The 6,807-nt window shown below is 49.1% G+C and overlaps 1 pseudogene; it reads right to left on the bottom strand.

Moving 5' to 3' along the window:
• Window positions 1-2,601: 2,601 nt before the first annotated feature.
• LOC124676461 lies at window positions 2,602-4,187 on the bottom strand (annotated as a pseudogene).
• Between the last annotated feature and the right edge of the window lie 2,620 nt (window positions 4,188-6,807).

Genomic DNA, 6,807 nt, shown 5'->3' with positions numbered 1-6,807 from the left:
TCCGCCCTACGCCGGCCACCGCGGTCGACTCGCTGGCTGGCTGCAGCGCCTGCCTTGGTAGGCTGCCGCAGCCGGTTCGCCCGCGTCGTCTCCGCCTCGGTCGGCCCGCCTCCATCTACCATGGGGCACGGCTGCACGCGATGCACATGAGACGCCGTTTGCGTCGCAGCCGGCCGCCCTCGCCTACACGGTCTCCATCGCCGATTCGTCTTCGCCGTCATCGCCCAGGACATCAACGACAACGTCGCCAACGACTCCGATCTGCGGCGCGTAGTCCACGCCATGGCACGTGTAGCGCCGCCGTCGGTCTGATCAATCGATCCCGCACACGTCTCCGCCAAGCACGTCCCCGAGCACGCGCATACCACCGATTGAGCATCGGGTTTGCCGCTGCGTCGCCCCTTCGGGTCGCAGCGCCGCCGCCTTTGGTCCACGCTGCTAGCTAACGACGCGCCTTCTGAGGCGCGTACGTCGCTGGTGGCATCCTGCCGCTGCACTGACTCGCGCCCTGCAGCTACGCCGGCCCCTCAGGCCGTGGCGTCGCCGCACGCGGTCACCTTCGCCGTCCCCCGCGCATCGACGTCCGAGGCCACTACAGCGCCGCCCCTTTGGCGCGGGTCGCCTCCGTCCGCGCATGGTCTTCATCACGCCGCCGGGTCTTCCTCGCCAACTTCGTGTACCGCCGCCGCGCCTCCTCCTCTGGTCGCCGCTGGGCTCGCCAACCACTTCAGGTCGCGTTGGGCTCGCCGATCACCGCAACGCCCGTCTAGGTGTCCAGCATGACCACCCCTGGTCACCGCTGGGTTAGCCGCCTTCTACGTCTTCGTACACTACAGCTTCGCCGCCAGCGTCCTCGACTCTTCCCCGACTACGTCACCTGCTTCTCTACTCCGACACCCATCATCGAGACTCGCCTCTTCCCCGACTACACCACCTGCTCTTCTACTCCGACACCCGTCGTCGAGACCTCCTCTACTAGTCTACTCCGACATGGCGCGCACTTTGTAATGTTCCCTACCCCCGCACGCCTGGTACGGCAACACCGGTACGTGCCTTCGTCCCCGACGCGTCCCCGGGCCTGGCAAGCTCGGACCGGCGCCTCGTCTTCATCGGCTTCGACGACGTCTTCATCGGCATCGCCTCTACGACTGCTTCGACGCATCACCGTCGAGTTCTTCTATGCTACTCGGTTCTGGCAAAACCGGAGTATGCCTTCGTCCCCGACGTGCGCCTAGTTCTGGCAAAACTAGGGTAGCACCTCGTCCTCGACGGCTCGGACTGCATCGACTTCGGCATCGACAACCTCCACGACTGCCTCGACGCGTCTCCGTCACTCTCCTCGCTCACTATGCGCTTGCGGCTTCATGTGCGGCTACCTCGACACCGGCACCCGACCACGACATCGACCACGGCAATCTCTCGCGCGGCTCCCTCGACCAAAGTTGCAGCACCCACACGCTCTCGACTACCTCGACATCGGCACAAAGGGCTATCACCTCGCACGAGCACCTCGGCCTCCTCTACAGTCCAAGCATCCGCGACGCGACATCGTCCACGACGCTCCCGCTACGACTGCGGGGGAGTGTCAGCCCGTTGGTTCATACCTTCAGTTCTCCAGTCTGACCGTCCGCGACGCTTCCATTGTTCACGTCACTACCGCTACGACTGCGGGGGAGTGTTAGATATATTTGGTATAGTTATATTAGGTAGTCTAGGATTTGTAATCTCTACCTACCATATCTCTAGGAGAGCTATCTTAGCCTCTAAGTCTGTACCACTATATATACTCGCCCGAGAGGCTCAATACAACATCCAACATATTCCGCCAATCTCTCTCCCTATCTATCCTTCTACATGGATCTCGTCAGTGAAGCAATGGAACGAATTCGATCCGACAAGAACAGATCGATCATGCATCTATCTCTTTCATCCCGGAGAAGAGATGAGTATATATGCAGTGCGTTGCTGCCATCCATTCATGCGTATGCGCTGCCCACACAGTAGTAACCGGCACACTGGAGTGCTAATAGTATGGCAGCAATGTTGTCGGGCTCACGTGCTCTAATTGTTGCGTCTAATTGTGCAAAACATGTTCCATCCATCCTGACAATTACACAGGTTTGGACAGGCAGGCAAACACGGCTCCGATCTTGCATTATATTCAAGTTTAACAACGGATGCATCATCAAACAAAAGGCAAACGGTTGTCATTGAAGCATTGCAGGCCGCTGAGGGACACTTCAAGGTGCAAACATATACCAACAAAATCAATCAGTTATACGCGAAGAACCCGAGCGAGCTCCAGCCACACCAACGTCTCCTTCAGGATGATAGGTCGGTCCCATTCTCCAGCCATCTGGCCTCAGACGATCTGCATCCATGGTCTCTTATTACATGGGTCATCAGGGTCGATGCAGTGACCCGCCGCGCTGCATTGCAGAGAAATGCAAGCTCCTCGGATACTAGCTGCACACAGACATGGAAAAAAAAAACCCAGTTCCTTGTACTTTTCTCAGGTCTGTGATTACTGATGGTACTTCCTAAAAAACAGAAGAGCCTGCAAATACAAGCTCAATGTCCCTTACAGCTACAATTAAGTGATCAGACCTGGCCTGCCGACTAGGTTGCCTCCTCATTGCTAATGTGACAATCGATACCTTCCAATCCTTGAAGCATGTTGATAACTTTCGCTATCTGAGGCCTTCTCGTGCGGTCAGGGTTCACGCAGATTAGACCTACCTCGACACATCGTTTTATTTGTTCACAATTTGTTTTCACGGATCCATATCGTGGTGATCTCTTCAACTCGTTTTTCCATTTTCCAAGTATCTGCGCAATCAGAAAGATTTAAAATGTCAGAATGCAAATGTAAAGTGTTGCATTGTCTCGGGACCTCCATCCTTAAACGTGAAAGGAAATTTCCTTACAAGCTTGACAAAATCATCTGAAGATGTTCCAGCAACATATGGGTAGTCCCTGTGCCCTGTTATTATCTCCATCATTATTACACCCAAACTGAATATGTCTGACTTGGGTGTAATTGTGCCTCCACGCAGAAACTCTGGTGCCATGTAACCACTGAATCACAGCATGAGTAGAATTCTAACTGTTAAAGAGAGAGTGAAGAAAACACAGTCTTGATCATGGCTAACAAGTAAGGGAGGAAGATGTGCATTAACTCACAATGTTCCATCACGAGATGTAGTACAAATAGTTTGCTGTTGATCAAGTAGTCTTGACAGACCGAAATCTGTGATTTTTGGTACCATACCATGATCGAGCAATATGTTAGCAGGCTTAAGGTCCAAATGAATTATAGGTTTACCATTTTCCTCGTGAAGGTGGAGCAAACCATAGCAGATCCCCTCGATTATTTTATAGCGTGTGCTCCAATCAAGTCCAGAAGATTCATCTGCATTTCCAACCAAAAGCAGAACATTAGAGAGATGTTAGCTGAAAATGCGTTAGTGTTCTCTAGATAAGGCACGAAGGGGCTACAAAATGGCGTATGCTCTCATTTCCCCTTTATACACTCATCATCATACAACAGTATAAGATACTGATCAGTTGTAGGAATTAGCAGCATATGTGATATGTGATATGGGATCAAAAAACAGTGTTTACGACCAATGTTCCAATTGCAAAAACTACAACTCAAATAAAGATGAAACTGAGAAACAACATGCCATATTGAATGTTATACCTGATATATACCTATCAAGACTCCCGTTGGGCAGATACTCCAAGCATAGTAACCGTTCAGCCATCTCTGCAAAGACGTATTTCCCATTGTACTCTAAACACGCGTTCTTTATTTCATAGCAGTAACCTACACATCGCACTATATTGGTGTGATTAAGCATCATAAGATGGTACACCTCGCTCTCAAATTGCTTCTGTAGGCCTGGCATTAACGATGAGACCATCTTCTTCACAGCAATTATTTCTCCATTTGGCAACAATCCCTGTTTAATTAAAGTCTCGTCTTAGTAGTTTGGAAATGGGTTTTCGAATCCTGTGTACCAAAAATAACGACAGCCTCCGAGAAATGATTAATTACCTTGTATACCACGCCAGAACCACCCTTGCCGAGTATTCGTTCGTCGGAGAAGTTACCTGTGATTTCTTTTAGATGTTGCAATGGTATGTCGTGTGGTCTTGAGCTCTGATCAGGCAGTATGCTTTCAAGATGATTTGGAGAGCATATCACGCTATGGGTCAGCGTAAAAGGGTTTGCACTGGTGATGGAGGTGCCCTCTTCAACATTGATCGGTGACCCCGCTGGCGCAGCGGGAGCCGTATTGGGGAGGGCAAAGCTCCGCAAGATTGACTGATATATCTGACCCCGACGTGGCTTGCCCATGAGACCAACGGCCTACAGCTTCTGGATCAGTCAAAAATCAGACACTCTGTGTCTGAATCATCAATGCGACAGCTCGTCCAAGTCACAAAACGTAACAATAAAGCGAATTAGATTTGCTCACCAACAATGAATCGATGCAATGTCCGGATGCTCAAGGTCCAGTAGAGATGGCCGAGTGACGACTGTGACCGGATCTGGGTGGTCTAGAGGAGAGTAGGAGCAGAAGAGACAGTTCAGTCGTTGACCCACCAACCCTATCACAGCGGATGGCAGGGTGTTTGCCCTAAACGGATTTGCTGACGGGCTGCACAAAATAAAGGGTCCCCAAATTAAACGGCCTTTACGGACACAGCCCGCTAGGTCCGCGTATCCTGCGACTGTAGTTGGGCCACCCAGCACCAAGAAACCGAGCACGATAGGCCACGCTGTGATCATCCTTATGTTGGAAAAAAACAGATCGGCTTAGATTGTGTCTTTTCTATATTCGTTTTTATAATTTCAAAACGAATATAAATGTTGTCCAATGTGAATGTGAGGCGGATGTTACTCGAATATGGATACGGATTGGATGTTTCTCAATTCAAAATGGACGAATAAGGAAATAATAGACTTGTGTCTTATTGAACCGTTAGGGATAAATTATTTATATGATATACAACAATATCAAGTTCAATCATAGAATTTTTTTGACTGCTTTCTTATTTTTTTATGTTAAGATAATTGGCATATCTGGTTAGAATTACTAAAATGTACAAACAAAATTTTATTTGGATATGGATATATACAGTTTCATATCCATATTTGCTTCAAAATTCATACCACGTTTGTATCTGTAAAAAGGAATCTGGATATTTGCCACATCTATTTTTATTTCGTACGGATATGGGCATTATCATGACCATTTTCAATTTCTCGTATACAAAATGTAGGATAAAATGGACTATCCACTACGTTGACTTTTTTTTTCCGAAATGGGGTACACCCCGGCCTCATCCACTACGCTGAGTGTCGTGTACCTCGCTCGTCACTGCTCATCGACTTCCCCTCTAGCTCTACGCCTGCGCCACCCCGCCACCCTTGCCTCTCCCAATACAGAGACCTAATAACTTCCTTATTTCCAAATCCTCCCAACTCCGGGGGGGGGGGTATGCCTATACTAATACAAATCACGCGGTAAAAAAATTTAAAAGTTACATGTAATAAAACAATAATTAAGTTGACTATAAGTGTTGTTGCCACATCCGCTGTCTCCCCCTATTTTGATAGAAAATAAGTGACATTATGGTTATATGATATAATTTAGGTTGATGAATATTGTGCTTTTTTTTCCTTTACACAGATGATACGGCACCGTGCTGAGTTCGTAAGAATGAACATGCTCATGGCCCTGTGGAGTCCCGAATCCATATCATGACAACACTTAGGCATTTTGAGAATTCAGTGGTAAAATAAACTAGTAGTTTACAATAAACTAGTAGTTTTTTCCATACATCCGTGTAATTCAGTAACATGCTCGTACCTTTTTTATAGCATTATTAGCATGCTATCATTTATGTAATGCGTATTTTTAGTGGAGGCGTGGCGCATGGCACGCCGCCGATGTTGCACTTATTAGCGGCGTGGTGGCTGGCACACCGTCAATAACCGTTTTTTTAGAGAAACAGGGCACCACACCCCGGTTCCAATTATATTGAAACCATCCAACCAACTTACATCATCCAGTTTTTTGTGTTTCATGCATTACAGATCACCCACCCTTTCGCACAAACACAGACCAAAACACAACAGGTTTTGTTAGGCTACTGACCACACCCAAAAAACAGAGGTTTTAAACAGGCTACAACACAAGATTAAAAGAGACCAGATTTGAGACCCAAAAGTTGTAGGATAACGTTGCATAGAAAACAAAAAATTTCCTACCGCAAACACGCAATCCAAGCCAAGATGCAATCTAGAAGACGGTAGCAACGAGGGGGTATCGAGTCTCACCCTTGAAGAGATTCCAAAGCCTACAAGATGAGGCTCTTGTTGCTGCGGTAGACGTTCACTTGCCGCTTGCAAAAGCGCGTAGAAGATCTTGATCACGATCGATTCCGGCGCCACGAACGGGCAGCACCTCCGTACTCGGTCACACGTTCGGTTGTTGATGAAGACGACGTCCACCTCCCGTTCCAGCGGGCAGCGGAAGTAGTAGCTCCTCTTGAATCCGACAGCACGACGGCGTGGTGTCGGTGGCGGTGTAGAACTCCGGCGGAGCTTCGCTAAAGCACGCGGGAGCTATGGAGGAGAAGGGGGCGGCTAGGGTTTGGGAGGGGGTGGCCGGCCACTCAAGGGGGGCGGCCAGGTTGTGGTCTTGGGGTGGCCGGCCCCCTCCCTTGGCCCCTCATTATATAGGTGGATCCCCAAGAGTTGGTCTCCAAGTCTTCGAATAAGACCCGAACTAA

The sequence above is a fragment of the Lolium rigidum genome, chromosome 7 (assembly GCF_022539505.1).
Source record: "Lolium rigidum isolate FL_2022 chromosome 7, APGP_CSIRO_Lrig_0.1, whole genome shotgun sequence".
Lineage (NCBI taxonomy): Eukaryota > Viridiplantae > Streptophyta > Magnoliopsida > Poales > Poaceae > Lolium > Lolium rigidum.
Note: the sequence above shows the minus strand (reverse complement) of the source record. Positions and strands in the feature narration are given on the sequence as shown.